Source organism: Oncorhynchus masou, unplaced genomic scaffold (assembly GCF_036934945.1).
Source record: "Oncorhynchus masou masou isolate Uvic2021 unplaced genomic scaffold, UVic_Omas_1.1 unplaced_scaffold_876, whole genome shotgun sequence".
Taxonomy (NCBI): domain Eukaryota; kingdom Metazoa; phylum Chordata; class Actinopteri; order Salmoniformes; family Salmonidae; genus Oncorhynchus; species Oncorhynchus masou.
Genome location: NW_027015222.1, coordinates 194728 through 214727, shown reverse-complemented (window position 1 = coordinate 214727; position 20000 = coordinate 194728).

The following is a 20000-nucleotide window of genomic DNA, read 5'->3' as shown; positions in this document are numbered from 1 at the left end:
TGGTCAACTTTACGGTACAATGACACAAGTCCTGGTATGTACCGTAATGGCTGCTGTTCTTGTCAAACAGAAGGCTGATATCTGTCTGTCTGTCAGCATACATGAGGGGGGGACAAGTGGGGACACCATAGCCCTGGATATGGGGTAGCTAAACTAGCGTGAAACTGCCTTCCGTCACGGATTACCAAGGCAGAGCTTTTCATTACCTGCCTTTCATAAAGGGATATTTATGGCGACGGGTGGTGTTGGAGAGGCGACGGGTGGTGTTGGAGAGGCGACGGGTGGTGTTGGAGAGGCAGCAGACACATGCAACTCATTTGCCTACCGAACGGATGCCAAAACACGGGGAGAGAGAGCAAGGAGAGCGGCAAATGGTGCAGAGAAAAAACGATTGGTGTGTGGAAAATGGCTGCCCTGATACGCCATGTTTTTGTCCATTTCACGGTCAGTTGAGTCCGCTGACTGATTCAGGGATAATTGTATACAGGTTTTTTTCCAGAGAGGTTGTGAGTTCAAGAGGAGGGATTTCAGGGATATTAGGAGGAGTCTTATGGCCAGTCAGAGGACCTGCAACACAACATGATGATCAGAGGGAATTCTGAACACTGGAAATGTTCAAAAAGCCTCTTAGAAGAACGAGATGTTTTCAGCATTCCTCTGAGTTGACACATGCTCTGTGTAACTTCCACACGCACACACACACACACACACACACACACACACACACACACACACACACACACACACACACACACACACACACACACACACACACACACACACACACACACACACACACACACACACACACACACACACACACAAGCCTACACAGGCCTACCCATCACCACAGACACACAAACACTGAAAAGGGATGAAACAGAATGTCACGCAGAGAAATGAAAGTCAAACATTCTCCTTTGTTTCCGCAGATGTCGCCCCGCTTTTCAAAGGCCCCTCTGGTATCTTGGGTGTCTACCCAATGAAAGCCCATGCATAATGAACAGAGGCACACAGTGGTGGGACACAGTACACACACAAACACACACACACTGTCATCCACACACACACACTGCCTCTCCCCTGCCAGTTTAGCTGGAGCAGGGCAGTAAGGTTGGGTCTGAAGTTACTCAGTCAAATCGCTGATGAGCTATTAGAGTGGCGGCGAAGCAGCCCGGCTCACAGGAAGTGAGCAGGAAATGTTTGTGTTAAATAAAGAGGAGAAGAAAAGTGGGGGGTGATTTACACAGCCGCCCTCCTTCATGTCTGGCACCAGCTGCTATACCCACCGCTGGCTTTTCTGGGGATCTTCTCAGACACTGCTTTCTCTGTGTGGACGCTCTCCATTGGCTGGCTAACGCGTGGGTGTCACGTTACATACTTCCCAGCATGTAGAACCTTCTGTGGAAATGGTTCTACCTGGAACCAAAAGGGTGCTCCTATGGGGACAGCCGAAAGAACCCCTTTTGGTTCTAGAAAGCACCTTAATTTCTAAAGGTGTACCAGGAGACAGGGAGAGCATGATCATAACACTACCAATCCATCTCCAAACAACCGTGTCCTCCATTTTCCCTCCTCCTTGCATGGCCACTAGTCTGTGTGTGTGCGTGCGCATGTGAGAATGTGTGTGTGTGTGTGTGTGTGTGCAATGTGTGAGTGTGTGTATGTGAGTGTGTGTGGCTCTCCCCCCAATCAGAGGAGCTGAGGACGGCTCAGTGCCCTACGCTTGGAGGCAGCCATCTGTCAGCTGACGCTCCATCGCCACGGCAATCAGAACGCTCCGCGGCGCGCCCAATCTGTTCCGCCACAGGTAGGGCGGCAGGAGGGTGCCCATCACCTCCCTCCCTCGCTCTCTCTCCTTCCCTCTTTCTCCTCCCCCCCCTCTCTCTCTCTCTCTGTCTTTCTTGGTCTCTCCTTCCCTCTCTCACCTTCCCTCTCTCTCTCTCTCTCTCTCTCTCTCTGCCTCTCTCGCTCTCACCTTCCCTCTCTCACCTTCCCCCTCTCTCTCTCTCTGTCTCTCTCTCTCGCTCTCTCCTTCCCTCTCTCTCCTCTCTCTCTCTCTCTCTCTCTCTCTCTCTCTCTCTCTCTCTCTCCTCTCCCTCTCCCTTCCCCTCTCTCTCTCTCTCTCTCTCTCTCTGTCTCTCTGTCTCTCTCCTTCCCTCTCTCTCCTTCCCTCTCTCACCTTCCCTCTCTCACCTTCCCTCTCTCCTTCCCTCTCTCTTCCCTCTCTCTTCCTTTCCCCACGCATTTATTTTTCTCCTCTCTCTCTCTCTCTCTCTCTCTCTCTCTCTCTCTCTCTCTCTGTCTCTCTGTCTCTCTCGCCTTCCCTCTCTCACCTTCCCTCTCTCACCTTCCCTCTCTCTTCCCCTCTCTCTTCCTTTCCCCACGTATTTATTTTTCTCCCCTCTCTCTCTCTCTCTCTCTCTCTCTCTCTCTCTCTCTCTCTCTCTCTCTCTCTCTCTCTGTCTCTCTGTCTCTCTCTCGCTCTCTCCTTCCCTCTCTCTCCTTCCCTCTCTCTCTCTCTCTCTCTCTCTCTCTGTCTCTCTCGCTCTCTCCTTCCCTCTCTCTCCTTCCCTCTCTCACCTTCCCTCTCTCACCTTCCCTCTCTCTCCTTCCCTCTCTCTTCCCCTCTTCCTTTCCCCACGCATTTATTTTTCTCCTCTCTCTCTCTCTCTCTGTCTCTCTGTCTCTCTGTCTCTCTCGCCTTCCCTCTCTCACCTTCCCTCTCTCACCTTCCCTCTCTCTTCCCCTCAAATCTTCCTTTCCCCACGCATTTATTTTTCTCCTCTCTCTCTCACTCTCCCTCGCTCTCTCTCTCTCTGCATCCACCCCCCTCTTTTCTCTCACCTCTCCCACTCACAGTCCCTCTCTCTATCTCTTCTTCTAACTCATTACCGTTCCCAGCTGCCACAGTATGGGCCTTCCTCCTTAGTCTTCAATCACCTTTACATGGGAAATATAGTAAGCCTGTTCAGTAAGCCTTTCACAATGGCGACCTGCATATCACCAGCTTTTTATGAACCCATGCTTGACTTTGAACATAGATCTCAGAGGGTGATATGATAGAACACATTTGGTTTTGGATTACATGGTTTCCTCATGCGATATAACCTATTGTAGTTTATTCCTCATGCATAAATATATTTTCGGGATGTTTGGTCTCATATCATATATTGTTGTGTTTATTTAGTTCACTTCATTAAAAGCAACAGTAACCATACTACTGCTGTACTGTCAATGAGGGTGACAGAAAGAGAGAGAGAAAAAGGGTCAAACACAAAACAAGCAGACTGGAGACTCTTCCTCTCGGCGTGGGCGTCATGCCACTCATGTCATCATGGTGGCGGGCAGCGTGCTAAATGTGGCACATCAGAGGTCACTCTAGCGTGCCAACCATTCCATGCTAAGCCGTGCCATGCCAGTCAGGTCTCTCTCTCGTTCTCTCTCTCTCGCGCTCTCTTTCTCTGCATCTCTCCCAGTTGGCAGTTGGCCTAGCAGTTCATCTGATCAGAGCAATGCTAATGGCAGACGGCATCTCTCCCAACAAGCAGTGCCTGGCCGAGGAGCCTGCGGTGGCAGAGGTGACATCAGGAGCTCTCCACCTCGGATGAATAATAATTGAAAGGGCCAGGAGCAGGGCTTTGAGGGACTACGGTTGGCTCGCTGCTACTCATTAAGCCATTGGAACGGACGGGGAAAGCTGTTTGGCCTCACATGCAGCAGGGCTTTGAGGGTCTGAGAGGGAGTGAGGGGGTGAGATAGTGTGTCAAGCATGGAGGGAAGCGATTTCGGAGGGGCTTTGTTGTTGCATGCCAAGTTATTATAGAAACCAAATCCCTGATGTGTAATTTATCTAGATAACAGTTATGGGGTTATGATGATAGGTTGTTAATGGGGATATTATTATTATGACTATTATAATTATTAGTAGTATTATAATTATTATTATGATTACAATTTCTTACTGTTATTATAATTATAATTATTATTGTTCAATTGTATTTCATTGCTCTTTTGTCCATTGGCAATATGGCATATAACAATGATGCATCATACAGCATCATGACCCTGACCCATCATGACCCATGGTGCCCATAGACAGAGTAAATACTGACCCATGGTGCCCAAAGACAGAGTAAATATTGACCCATGGTGCCCAAAGACAGAGTAAATACTGGCCCATGGTGCCCAAAGACAGAGTAAATATTGACCCATGGTGCCCAAAGACAGAGTAAATACTGGCCCATGGTGCCCAAAGACAGAGTAAATACTGACCCAAAATACAGAGTGGCCCATGGTGCCCAAAGACAGAGTAAATATTGGTGCCCAAAGACAGAGTAAATACATGGTGCCCAAAGACAGAGTAAATACTGGCCCATGGTGCCCAAAGACAGAGTAAATACTGGCCCATGGTGCCCAAAGACAGAGTAAATACTGACCCATGGTGTCCAAATACAGAGTAAATACTGGCCCATGGTGTCCAAATACAGGGTTTGTGCAGCTAGCGAGCTGTGCAATGGCTGCTAGTGGTAATCCTGCTAGAATGTTGGAAATGTCCTGATATTCTACACATTTGGGCATAGAATATGAACATGGCATAAACTATCTGAGCAAGCCTTTTGGTGCCATAAGTGAGTTTTGGTTGTGGGCCTCCTGGAGGTTGGGGCCCCACTGCGTGCCCATCAGTAATAAGGCCCTGACCACCACTGGTGTACTACATGAGACAGACCAATGCAAATACCATTTGCATACTGATGGTAAAATATGACTGTCATTGGGGGTGGGTAGTAAAGACAGGAAGATTGATCAAGATTTTACCAAACACGTCCTGTAGGTAGAAGAAAACCAATATTTAATTTTGTGAAAAATAAATGGGTAGAAAAAGCAAACAGTTTGAAAACCCCTGAGCTGTAGAACTCTAGGATATTCCTAAAACATGTCTGGAGTCTGATCAGTGCAATCACTCAGCATTGTCCGAGGCAAGCTGGGTAGACAGCTAATTCAGCCTTTTTAACAGCAAATTGGCCAGACAGAAGGAAATCAATGTCTTCTACTGTCAGCCCAACAACCAGACAGAATATTTTTCTCAGAGAGTGGACAAACTCCGATCTAATCTCTGAAACAGTGTGGAACCTTTAGCTGTGATTGCGAGTGGATGCTTGGAAGCTGATTTAATTATGTTGACTATATCACGATTATTATTTAATTTATATGATTAATTCAAAATACAATATTTCTTATTTGTCTGATTTCTGTTTATCTTAATAACTTCAAAAACACTTGCACAAATCCCATTGTAGAACAATGATGCTTACACAGTATAATTTTTATTTAATTGTAATTTTTTTACTTTCATATGATTGAATATTCGAAACATACAATATACTTGCAATGACGCTGCTCAACAACTGCATCATACCAGTCATCCAACAGATTCCCATTCAGAGAGACACACAGAAGCATCCAGGGACAATGCCCTGCTCAAGGGCATGTTGACCGATCTACCACCAGGCCAAAAAATGTGAACCCGAACCCTCCAAGATCCCCCCCACAGTTCCCCAATTGCTGTCCCTCAACCATTTGAGACCCCTCCCACAGTCCCCCCCAGAAAGAAAAATCAATAAAAAATCAAATGAATTCCATTCCCCACCCCCAATAACACCCCAGTGCACCAACAACCAAGAGAATGAACCCCCACCCCCAATAACTCCCCAGTGAACCAACAACCAAGAGAATGAACCCCCACCCCCAATAACACCCCAATGCACCAACAACCAAGAGAATGAACCCCCACCCCCAATAACACCCCAATGCACCAACAACCAGGAGAATGAACCCCCACCCCCAATAACACCCCAATGCACCAACAACCAAGAGAATGAACCCCCACCCCCAATAACACCCCAATGCACCAACAACCAGGAGAATGAACCCCCACCCCCAAGAACCCCCAATGCACCAACAACCAAGAGAATGAACCCCCACCCCGAAGAACCCCCAATGCACCAACAATCAAGAGAATGAACCCCCACCCCCAATAACACCCCAGTGCACCAACAACCAAGAGAATGAACCCCCATCCCCAATAACACCCCCAATGCACCAACAACCAAGAGAATGAACCCCCACCCCCAATAACACCCCAATGCACCAACAATCAAGAGAATGAACCCCCATCCCCAATAACACCCCCAATGCACCAACAACCAAGAGAATGAACCCCCACCCCCAATAACCCCAGTGCACCAACAACCAAGAGAATGAACCCCCACCCCCAATAACACCCCAGTGCACCAACAACCAAGAGAATGAACCCCCACCCCCAATAACACCCCAGTGCACCAACAACCAAGAGAATGAACCCCCACCCCCAATTACACCCCAGTGCACCAACAACCAAGAGAATTAACCCCACCCACAATAACACCCCAATACACCAACAACCAGGAGAATGAACCCCCACCCCCAATAACTCCCCAATGCACCAACAACCAAGAGAACTAAAGAGAAAAAAGGAAAAGACAGAAGAAAACAGCAAACAACAATGTAAAAAAATATATAAAACAAAATAATACATTTAAAACAAAGGACATCAAGGACAACAAAAATCACAACAGCAATGCCAACTGTATATGTCTGTGTGCATGTCTGGCACTATTCCATGTATGTGTGTGTTCTTGTATGTGTTTATTTGAATGAGAGTGTGTGTATATGCATGTGTACAAACACCTGCACGGCACCATCTTCAGGCAAACGGCATTAGTTGTAAAAACACTTCCACTTAGTGTCATTCAAATTTTTATTATGTTTTATTTTATTTTTACTTTTATCTTTGACCATCATTCTATCTCCTGCACAGCAACTCCAATTCCACATACCAACCCTTAGCTTCCCTCAGCCCATCCCACCTATCTCTGCTGGTCACCCTCAGCCCATCCCACCTATCTCTGCTGGTCACCCTCAGCCCATCCCATCTATCTCAGCTGGTCACCCTCAGCCCATCCCATCTATCTCAGCTGGTCACCCTCAGCCCATCCCACCTATCTCTGCTGGTCACCCTCAGCCCATCCCACCTATCTCTGCTGGTCACCCTCAGCCCATCCCATCTATCTCTGCTGGTCACCCTCAGCCCATCCCATCTATCTCTGCTGGTCACCCTCAGCCCATCCCACCTATCTCTGCTGGTCACCCTCAGCCCATCCCATCTATCTCTGCTGGTCACCCTCAGCCCATCCCATCTATCTGTGCCCATTATCTATCTCTGCTGGTCACCCTCAGCCCATCCCATCTATCTCTGCTGGTCACCCTCAACCCATCCCATCTCTATCTCTGCTGGTCACCCTCAGCCCATCCCATCTATCTCTGCTGGTCACCCTCAGCCCATCCCATCTATCTCTGCTGGTCACCCTCAGCCCATCCCATCTATCTCTGCTGGTCACCCTCAGCCCATCCCATCTATCTCTGCTGGTCACCCTCAGCCCATCCCATCTATCTCTGCCCATCCCACCTATCTCTGCTGGTCACCCTCAGCCCATCCCACCTATCTCTGCTGGTCACCCTCAGCCCATCCCATCTATCTCTGCTGGTCACCCTCAGCCCATCCCATCTATCTCTGCTGGTCACCCTCAGCCCATCCCATCTATCTCTGCTGGTCACCCTCAGCCCATCCCACCTATCTCTGCTGGTCACCCTCAGCCCATCCCATCTATCTCTGCTGGTCACCCTCAGCCCATCCCATCTATCTCTGCTGGTCACCCTCAGTCCCATCCCTCTGCTGGTCATCAGCCCATCCCATCTCTGCTGGTCACCCTCAGCCCATCCCATCTATCTCTGCTGGCCACCCATCCCATCTATCTCTGGGTTTTTCTGCGCAACACATATCTTTCAACTATGTGGTGATGTTTAGTACAATATACTAGTATAATTACTTGAATCTATAACAGTTAAGCTTAAATAGTATAATTACTTGTCTCTAGAACGATTAATCTTACATAGTATAATTACTTGATTCTAGAAGTATTAAGTTTACATAGTATAATTACTTGATTCTAGAACTATTAAGTTTACATAGTATAATTACTTGATTCTAGAACTATTAGGTTTACATAGTATAATTACTTGATTCTAGAACTATTAAGTTTACATAGTATAATTACTTGATTCTAGAACTATTAAGTTTACATAGTATAATTACTTGATTCTAGAACTATTAAGTTTACATAGTATAATTACTTGATTCTAGAACTATTAGGTTTACATAGTATAATTACTTGATTCTAGAACGATTAATCTTACATAGTATAATTACTTGATTCTAGAAGTATTAAGTTTACATAGTATAATTACTTGATTCTAGAACTATTAAGTTTACATAGTATAATTACTTGATTCTAAACTATTATCTTTTAAATAGTATAATTACTTGATTCTAGAACTATTAAGTTTACATAGTATAATTACTTGATTCTAGAACTATTAAGTTTACATAGTATAATTACTTGATTCTAGAACTATTACGTTTACATAGTATAATTACTTGATTCTAGAACTATTATGTTTACATAGTAAATTACTTGATTCTATCACTTCTTTCTTCTCCAACATTCCTTTTCATGCATTTTTCCTCGGTCCCGAAATGAAAGATTACATCATCATCACAATTGTACAAGCAGGAATAATAACTCCCTCGTCCTTCACTGCAAAATCATAATCATCTCCTTTAAATGCCATAATGTCCGTTGATGTCTTCAGCAGTTTGTGCAAATAGATTTGTAAAGGGCAAGGTGTCAGATAAGCCTCCTGAGAGAGAAAAAAGTCCTAGAAATTAAAAAGCTGCATGCAGTCCCGGTATTATGCATGAATCACTCCTGTTTTACGATCTGAGCACAAATGACCTTCTGAATCTCATTTGAGAATAAAAGAAGCACAGTTCAATGACAACCAATGAGGTGACTCATGTAGCTGAACAAAGAAATTAGTGCCTGTTTTCTCCCTGCAGGCTTTGACTCCATCAGAAATCACCCTCCTATTGTTTTATTAAGCCTCCTGGAACACAGAATCACAGTCCTGTTTTATTGAGCCTCCCGGAACACAGAATCACAGTCCTGTTTTATTGAGCCTCCTGGAACACAGAATCACAGTCCTGTTTTATTAAGCCTCCCGGAACACAGAATCACAGTCCTGTTTTATTGAGCCTCCTGGAACACAGAATCACAGTCCTGTTTTATTAAGCCTCCTGGAACACAGAATCACAGTCCTGTTTTATTAAGCCTCCTGGAACACAGGATCACAGTCCTGTTTTATTAAGCCTCCTGGAACACAGAATCACAGTCCTGTTTTATTAAGCCTCCTGGAACACAGAATCACAGTCCTGTTTTATTAAGCCTCCTGGAACACAGAATCACAGTCCTGTTTTATTGAGCCTCCTGGAACACAGAATCACAGTCCTGTTTTATTAAGCCTCCTGGAACACAGAATCACAGTCCTGTTTTATTAACCATCCATTGTGCCTGAGCATTGTGCTCTAGATCTGTTTGTGCTGCACGCACCCACCCACGCACGCACACACACACACAGACACACACACATAGACACACACACATACAGCACACACACACACAGCACACTCCACATCTCTCCAGCTGTGAGGAATGATTTACCTAAATATCATCCCGAGAAAATGGAACATGAACCGGCAGTCATTTCCACATTGCCAATACAAGGATATGGAAAAACAATGAGGCATCACATAACATTAGAGTCCAGGCTACAGCATAGTGGTCATGGAGGGCCAGTCCTGATGATGATAGGAAGGAGAGAAAACCAGGACTGGATCACACGTACACACGTGGAGGTGAAACTCTAGGGTTTGTTGTTGTTGGCGACGCCTTGGCATGCGAAGGAACACCCCCTTCCCTCACAGGTCCACCTCTCACAGATCACTTCCCCTGCCTGGTGTGTGTGTGTTTGTGTGGTGTGTGTTTGTGTGTGTGTGTGTGTGTGGGGGGGGTAAGCCACCACCACCAAGCATGCTGCTGTGGAATGGGTTTGCTTAGTCCCTATGACTGTCAACATTTGTAGACACGGAGGGCTTCAGATGATTGAACCAACACCAGGGCCTGCACCCTTCATCTCTCTCCTTCTGTCTCTCGCTCTCTCTCTCTCTCCTTCTGTCTGTCTGTCTGTCTCTCTCTCTCTCTCTCTCTCTCTCTCTCTCTTTCTCTCTCACACACACACACACACACACACACACACACACTAAAACACACACAGTGGAGGACTTCTCACATCAGGCCAGATGGCAGCAATGGGTTCCATGATATAAAGTTGGGACTGTTTATTTAATGTCTTAAACCCTTTAGCTCCCTTTGTGGTGCACGTACCAGTGCACTCACCAGATGTGTAGGAACTAGGGTCTGTTGGGCCAGCCCATTGGAGTGTGTACACAGGCTGACATCTGACAGGCACATATACACATATTTACACTACGTTGATGTATTACCTCTTACACACACATACTGAACCTGGAACACACACACACACACACACTTATTCATACCACACACACATACTGAACCTGGAACACATACACACACACACACACACACACACACACACACACACACTTATTCATACCACACACACATACTGAACCTGGAACACACACACACACACACACACACACACACACACACTGTCTGTCTGTCTGTCTGTCTGTCTGTCTGTCTGTCTGTCTGTCGTGCGTACTGTACACATGAGTCAGGGTGTCTGACGAAACATGTAAAGACTGTTGAGTTTCTGTCGTAAGACACTGCTCAAATAGCATCTCCTCATTGGCTGCCAACACTAACCCAAACACACAGACAGACCGTGGAGGAGAGGCTTGTTCTTGTCATTCTCACTTCAGCCGTGAGGGAACACATTTATGCTTTAGCCTACTGACACTGAAAAGAAAACCATTGACTAAAATACTTCCCCTTTTCATGCTGAGCTGCTGAGTGAGAAAATAAAGAATATGTGTACAATAAAACCACGAACTAGCTAAGTTAGGTGATTCATTTATCGCGTAATGTTTTAGGAGTCTTCATGTACATTGTGATTGAAACAATTGATCCGTAGTAGCCAGAGTTAGAACAACACAGCACATGTGCAGCTCCTGTTAGAATCTGAGCCGCCACCGTCATGGCGTGCCGATGTAACGCACCAGGGCACGTCTAGCATGTACATGACAATGACATAACCTCAGAGACTAACCACAGTTTGTCCTAGCCTCCTGACGAAGTGTGTTTCATTGGGTCTGATACAGGGAGTTCCAGGGAGTTGTTCCACACTGGTAAAGAAATGGTTCCTCTACTAACCACCGTGAGCCAGACCACTGCGATCTGAAACCCCACCGCAATACACAGTGGGTTACCAACACTGAACATAAACACGGTACTTTCCTCTTTTCTTGTCAGAAGTTGGCTTTCTCTCGTTTCTCTTTGTTTTTTTTACTAGTCCTTGGCGGGGATCTTCCGACCGCAACATTCTAGCACATTTCTACATACCCACAATTCACTCTTTTGTAATAAACAACGGTCGCCGTACTGAGTTAAACTACCTCCTGGGGTCTTGGGCTGAACCAGAGCCCGTAGGTCAGAGAGGGAGAAAGAAAGGCAGAGACACACATGAGAGAACACTTCTTCTCGGTGCTCTGTGGGGAGCCGACGGATGACTTCCTGTAGCTGATGACAATGCAGCCGTCGGTCCCCTTCTGTCGCAATTAATGTCTGCTGCTGCCAACACAACAACACAAGCTTGGTGTGGAGCCGCAACGTTAGCTCAATGCATTAATTAGCCCAGCGCCATTAGCAGACAAATAAGGAGAATCAGAGGCACTTAATCGGCACATGATGTCCCTCTTCAGAGTAATTGAACAAGTGTTGCTGTCATGGGGCCCTGATTGGAGCTATGGCCATGGCGAACGACGCTGCATGCTAGCTCCATTAGCGATTAGTACCTGGGTGAAGGGTAGCACTGAAAGGCTAGAGAAGCAGGAGGAAATGTTTGTTTACAGCCTCTTCCAGAGAGAGAGAGAGAGAGAGATGTTATTAACTACCATAGCAACTAATGGGTACGCTGCGGGAGCAATTAGCCACATAGTTGGGTAGAGCCGAAGAAAAGAACACGCTGCTCAGACAGGCTAACTACACACTCCAGAGGAATCCTAACATCTTATTTGAAAGTGCTTTAGGTTGTGGCCTACACATGTTTGTACTGAAAATATTTATCAAAAACCTGCGAAAATGTTTCCAACAGGTAAGAGCGAGACACAAAATGGTAGGTCTCAACACTGTATCACCTGGTTTTCTCAATGCTTATAGCCACTAAGCACTACAGTAACTCAAAGGAAACATTCAGTCAAATTATCAAAATAATTATCTTGTTTTGTCTCATGACATGCATCAAAGGCAGAAATAGAAACCCTGTATTTTAACATGTTGCGTTTCATTTTCTGTAGCTCAGTTGGTAGGGCATGGTGCTTGTGATGCCTGAATAGTGGGTTCGAATCCCGGGTCCACCCTTAAGTAAAATATATTCACGAATGACTGTTGCTTTGGATAAAAGTGTCTGCTAAATGGCACCTACTATTAAAGAGAGGACATGGCTTGAGCTGGTGGAATGGGTGTCAGCGGCATGTGGTACTCAGTGGGAACTCAGAACACATAATTACCTCTCAGAGGCTGCTACCTGGCAGATGTAGCGATAACACATGGTTGCTTTCAAACATTCCAATGGCAACACAATTGTTAACTTAAAGGACAAGGAAGGTCACATTACCAACCATATTTATGGGTGTTATAGACACGCCTTGGTCCTTTTCCAGGATACTATTTTTTTTCCTGCTTACCATAATAATGTTTTGCTAGGAACTAATAGTGTAAACTTTCTTTCTTTATTCATGTATGCTAAGTAATAATATTAATGTCAGTCACAGTAATAATTTCACACTCAATTTTTAATTATACAATGACACTAAACCAGACAATGGTTGCCATGGCATTAATATGTGAGCCATACGGTGTAGACAGTGGCCATATTGTGTTCCCTAGCTATCTGTTACTTCTACCCAGACAGGGGCCATATTGTGTTCCCTAGCTATCTGTTACTTCTACCCAGACAGCAGCCATATTGTGTTCCCTAGCTATCTGTTACTTCTACCCAGACAGGGGCCATATTGTGTTCCCTAGCTATCTGTTACTTCTACCCAGACAGTGGCCATATTGTGTTCCCTAGCTATCTGTTACTTCTACCCACCCAGACAGGGGCCATATTGTGTTCCCTAGCTATCTGTTACTTCTACCCAGACAGGGGCCATATTGTGTTCCCTAGCTATCTGTTACTTCTACCCAGACAGTGGCCATATTGTGTTCCCTAGCTATCTGTTACTTCTACCCAGCTATCTGTTACTTCTAGACAGGGGCCATATTGTGTTCCCTAGCTATCTGTTACTTCTACCCACCCAGACAGTGGCCATATTGTGTTCCCTAGCTATCTGTTACTTCTACCCAGACAGGGGCCATATTGTGTTCCCTAGCTATCTGTTACTTCTACCCACCCAGACAGGGGCCATATTGTGTTCCCGAGCTATCTGTTACTTCTACCCACCCAGACAGTGGCCATATTGTGTTCCCTAGCTATCTGTTACTTCTACCCAGACAGGGGCCATATTGTGTTCCCTTGCTATCTGTTACTTCTACCCACCCAGACAGTTACTTCTACCCAGGCCATATTGTGTTCCCTAGCTATCTGTTACTTCTACCCAGACAGGGGCCATATTGTGTTCCCTAGCTATCTGTTACTTCTACCCACCCAGACAGGGGCCATATTGTGTTCCCTAGCTATCTGTTACTTCTACCCAGACAGGGGCCATATTGTGTTCCCTAGCTATCTGTTACTTCTAACCAGACAGTGGCCATATTGTGTTCCCTAGCTATCTGTTACTTCTACCCAGACAGGGGCCATATTGTGTTCCCTAGCTATCTGTTACTTCTCCCCACCCAGACAGGGGCCATATTGTGTTCCCTAGCTATCTGTTACTTCTACCCAGACAGCAGCCATATTGTGTTCCCTAGCTATCTGTTACTTCTACCCCCCATATTGTGTTCCCAGACTGTTAGACAGGGCCATATTGTGTTCCCTAGCTATCTGTTACTTCTACCCAGACAGGGGCCATATTGTGTTCCCTAGCTATCTGTTACTTCTACCCAGACAGTGGCCATATTGTTCCCTGTTGTTACCCTAGCTATCTGTTACTTCTACCCACCCAGACAGGGGCCATATTGTGTTCCCTAGCTATCTGTTACTTCTACCCAGACAGCAGCCATATTGTGTTCCCTAGCTATCTGTTACTTCTCCCCACCCAGACAGGGGCCATATTGTGTTCCCTAGCTATCTGTTACTTCTACTCAGACAGGGGCCATATTGTGTTCCCTAGCTATCTGTTACTTCTACCCAGACAGTGGCCATATTGTGTTCCCGAGCTATCTGTTACTTCTACCCAGACAGGGGCCATATTGTGTTCCCTTGCTATCTGTTACTTCTACCCAGACAGGGGCCATATTGTGTTCCCTAGCTATCTGTTACTTCTACCCAGACAGGGGCCATATTGTGTTCCCTAGCTATCTGTTACTTCTACCCAGACAGGGGCCATATTGTGTTCCCTAGCTATCTGTTACTTCTACCCAGACAGGGGCCATATTGTGTTCCCTAGCTATCTGTTACTTCTACCCAGAATGTGAAGAATTCTGCCAAGCGTTATATGACTGATCAGATCTGAGCTCATCTTCATGTTTGATTGTCTCCTTTACAGCCACTGACTCCTGGCACGTCAACCATCTCACGGGAAAAAGAAACCCGCAAGTCTTTAAAGAGGGCTTTTGTTGAAGGATTTAAAGCATCATAACACTAAGGTACCTTGTTCATGGCGAATGGCTGGAAGGTGGAAGGAAAACGCCTCGGGACAATTCTCTGTGTTCACTCGGTATGCTGTGGTTTGAGGTTGTTACTGTACTCGTTAATAGATAGATAGATAGATAGATAGATAGATAGATAGATAGATAGATAGATAGATAGATAGACAGACAGACAGACAGATAGACAGACAGACAGATAGATAGACAGACAGATAGACAGACAGATAGACAGAAACCCCAGATACTCGACCCACCCAGACAGGGGCCATTGTGACCCTAGCTATCTGTTACAGACCCACCCAGACAGTGGCCATATTGTGTTCCTAGCTATCTGTTACTTCTACCCAGACAGGGGCCATATTGTGTTCCCTTGCTATCTGTTACTTCTACCCAGACAGACAGACAGCCATATTGTGTTCCCCAGCTATCTGTTACTTCTACCCAGACAGGGGCCATATTGTGATCCCTAGCTATCTGTTACTTCTACCCAGACAGCAGCCATATTGTGTTCCCTAGCTATCTGTTACTTCTCCCCACCCAGACAGGGGCCATATTGTGTTCCCTAGCTATCTGTTACTTCTACCCAGACAGTGGCCATATTGTGTTCCCTAGCTATCTGTTACTTCTACCCACCCAGACAGGGGCCATATTGTGTTCCCTAGCTATCTGTTACTTCTACCCAGACAGGGGCCATGATCTCAGCCGACATCAAGGTGTAGCAGTGAACCAGGTTAGTAGAGGCAACAGAAAAGGGTGTCATGGTTGAAATACACTACAGTCACATACTGTTGCATTCTGTGCTGGTTAAAAACACTGACAAGGCAAGACAGGCCCACATAAACACATTTCCTGCCCTGTTGCTTTCGGCTCTGCCCCCAACTGTCTGCTGAGTCACCGGATAAAGAACTAAACTCCCCTTTTGTCTTTCTGACAGAGCAAACCCCTTGGGCTTAGAAACTCACTACCTTTTTAAGGTGAAGACGGACACATTACATGACTGACAGACACACGGACAGTTTGGCAGGAGGCAGTATTGAACACAGTAATAACAGTTCTTAAAGTTGGAGTCGCTCGGCCTGTTTTTATTTTCACAAGCTGCTATTAAGTAGATGTGATGTTCATGCTTCTGGGTGTGTTATTGTCAGTCGTTGAACTGTATAGAGGAGAGGTAAGCAGTAGGTTCATGAGATGTTTTGTAGTGATGTTATGTCATGTCTCATAATTACTGTTTCCATTGGATTGGACCGGTTTGTGGGGTTGGTTTGTTGACTGAAAAACCACAGGAATTGTTACAGGCTGTAACAATGTGCAAAAGCTGCATAAATGTTGGTTGGAGTAGGAAATCTATGTATATTTATATATTTTTTTCTTCAGTCTGCGAATCTTGTTCACGAAACAATTGCACAGAATACTGCCCCTAAAGCACATCTGTTCATTTAGAGTTGAACATAAATGTTACATAAACATAAATGTTATCCGATATCTGACAGACTACCTGAAACTGTGTCATCTATATCTAAATAAATTACAGTATTAAAATAATCTGATTCTACTGAAACAACAACAACCACTGAGACATATTATTATTTAAAAAAAATATATTTTACCTTCATTTAACTTGTCAAGTCAGTTAAGAACAAATTCTTATTTACAATGACGGCCTACCCCAGCCAAACCAAAACCCGGATGACGCTGGGCCAATTGTGTGCCTCCCTATGGGACTCCCATTCACGGCTGTTTGTGATACAGCCTGGAATTGAACCAGGGTCTGTAGTGACACCTGTAGCACTGAGATGCAACGCATAGACCACTGCGCTACACGGGAGCCCCCCCTCCCCCCCCTTGTATGAAGGTATATACAAATGAAGGTGAACTGTCTGGTCCCTCCTTCACTCCCACCACAGGTGTTGCTGCTACTGAAACCCAAGCCCCTGTAACCAGAGCGCCCGTTAAATCACCACTATGCCGGTAACCGTGCCAACCACACACCTGCTAATGCAAGCAGGACCACTTGGGGCCAGCTGACGTCACTCGCAGGCTATCGGGGATCAGTCACACCACGTTAAAACATCCCCTTTCCCAGGAACCACTAAGGGGGGCCGTCGCTCCTATATTTACGCCTTCACACTGAGGGGGGAGGTCAGGAACTCTGTGGTTTTCAATAGGCATTTACAGGCAGCATGTGAGGCGGCCTACTCTCATTTAGAGGTCAGCCTCTCATGAATCACATGGAACCAGAGTGCTCACATGCAAGCAGCTTGGAGATAATGGAACATTTTTAATGGCAGAATTTATTGGAGTTAAATAAAGTTCATTGCAGAGAGATTTTGACATAATGTTGGAGAGTTTGAGAGGAGTAGAGAGAGTCTACAAAATAGATGCTTTATGAGCCTTAAAAGTACAGGAAGTGTATTGATGTGTCTTCACTTGTTTGTTAGAGAAGTATGAGTGTGTCTGTCTCTGATTGTGTGTCTGTGAGAGAGTAAATGAAAGGAGAAGAATGGAGAGAGGGAGAGAGAGTGTGTGTGTGGGCATATGTGTGCATATGCGTGTGTTGTTTTGTGTGAGTGCATGCTTGCGTAACTGGGTTTTTGTCAATTAGATTTTGTAACTGAGTGTATGTGTGTGTATGTGTTCGTAACTGTGTGTGTGTGTTCGTAACTGTGTGTGTGTGTGTGTTTGTAGCTGTGTGTGTGTTCCTAACTGAGTGTGTGTGTGTTCCTAACTTGAGTGTGTGTATTCGTAGCTGTGTGTGTGTGTGTGTGTTCCTGACTGAGTGTGTGTATTCGTAGCTGTGTGTGTGTTCCTAACTGAGTGTGTGTATTCGTAGCTGTGTGTGTGTGTGTGTTCTTAACTGAGTGTGTGTATTCGTAGCTGTGTGTGTGTGTGTGTGTTCCTAACTGAGTGTGTGTATATGTAGCTGTGTGTGTGTGTTCCTAACTGAGTGTGTTTGTGTGTGTGTTCGTAGCTGTGTGTGTGTGTTCGTAGCTGTGTGTGTTCCTAACTGAGTGTGTGTATTCGTAGCTGTGTGTGTGTGTTCCTAACTGAGTGTGTGTATGTGTGTCTGTCTGAGTGTGTGTGTGCTAAATGTGTTGTGTGTTCCTAACTGAGTGTGTGTATTCGTAGCTGTGTGTGTGTGTGTGTGTTCCTAACTGAGTGTGTGTATTTTCGTAGCTGTGTGTGTGTGTGTGTTCCTAACTGAGTGTGTGTATTCGTAGCTGTGTGTGTGTGTGTTCCTAACTGAGTGTGTGTATTTGTAGCTGTGTGTGTGTGTTCCTAACTGAGTGTGTTTGTGTGTGTGTGTCGAGCTGTGTGTGTGTGTTCGTAGCTGTGTGTGTTCCGTACTGAGTGTGTGTATTCGTAGCTGTGTGTGTGTGTTCCTAACTGAGTGTGTGTATACATAGCTGTGTGTGTGTGTTCCTAACTGAGTGTGTTTGTGTGTGTGTTCGTAGCTGTGTGTGTGTGTTTGTAGCTGTGTGTGTTCCGAACTGAGTGTGTGTATTCGTAGCTGTGTGTGTGTGTTCCGAACTGAGTGTGTGTATTCGTAGATGTGTGTGTGTGTTCCTAACTGAGTGTGTGTATTTGTAGCTGTGTGTGTGTGTTCCGAACTGAGTGTGTGTATTCGTAGCTGTGTGTGTGTTCCTAACTGAGTATTTGTATTTGTAGTATAATTAAGATCTCTCTGACAGCACAAATAGGAGGCATGAGACGTTTCCCAAGCTCCCCCTCAGCTGCTTCCATCTCTCTCTCTCTCTCTCTCTCACTCTCTCTCTCTCTCTCTCTCTCTCTCTCTCTCTCTCTCACTCTCTCTCTCTCTCTCTCTCTCTCTCTCTCTTTTTCTCTTCTTCTCTTTCTTTCTCTATTTCTCTCTTTCTCTCCCTCAGTCTCTATCTCTCTCATTCTCTCTCGCTCTCCCTCTGCGGCGCTGTCACAAGGCGGGACCACTGGGACCCTGCCGCTGGTATTTATAGCGCGCCAACCCGCCACACTAAGTGATAGATGTCACCTTCACGCAGCCGCCTCCGGGGCACTGCACCAAGCCCCAAGCATCCTGCCCACAAACAAGCTGCAAGTTCTGTAGAGGAGAGGGTGGGAGAGAGAGGGTGAGAGGGGGAGAGAGGGGGAGAGAGATGGTGAGAGGGGGAGAGAGGTGGGAGGGGGAGAGAGGTGGGGAGGGGGAGAGAGGTGGGAGGGGGAGAGAGGGGGGAGGGGGAGAGGGGGGAGGGGGGAGAGGGGGGGAGGGGGAGAGAGGTGGGGGGGAGAGGGGGAGAGAGGGGGGGGGAGGGGGAGGAGGGGGAGGGGGAGAGAGGGATGGGAGGGGGAGGTGGGAGGGGGAGAGAGGTGGGGAGGGGGAGAGAGGTGGGGAGGGGGAGAGAGGTGGGAGGGGAAGAGAGGTGGGAGGGGGAGAGAGGTGGGGAGGGGGAGAGAGGGTGGGAGAGGGGGAGAGAGGTGGGAGGGGGGAGGGGTGGGAGGGGGAGAGGGGGGGAGAGAGGTGGGGAGGGGGAGAGAGTTGGGAGGGGGAGAGAAGTGGTAGGGGGAGAGAGATGGGAGGGGGAGAGAGGTGTGAGAGAGGGGGGAGGGGGAGAGAGGGAGGAAAGAAAAACAACAAACATCTAGCAAGTTAAATCAACACTGTTCCATCTTTACCAACCTGCTGACTGGCTCGTCCTCTCAGAGTCAAGCCACACACTAATTAAAACAACAGTGGAGCGGGGCCAGCTTGTTACGTTGCTTCTCACCTCCTCTCCTGGAGAGAGGATCGTTTTAGACAGAGCAATTAGTGGGAGGGGAAGGCAGGAAGAGGCTGGGGGAGCTATCCGGGGTCGTCTCCTGGGGAAACAGCAGAGAGGGATTGTGGGTGATACGGAGGAGAAGGGGGGAGAGGACGTGTGTGGGCATGCATAGTGTGAATACACAGAAGTAAACATTTATATACAATGACTTGAACATACTGTACACACATGCAGTAGACACATATCACACACACACACACACACACACACACACACACACACACACACACACATACATTTATACCCTCTTATA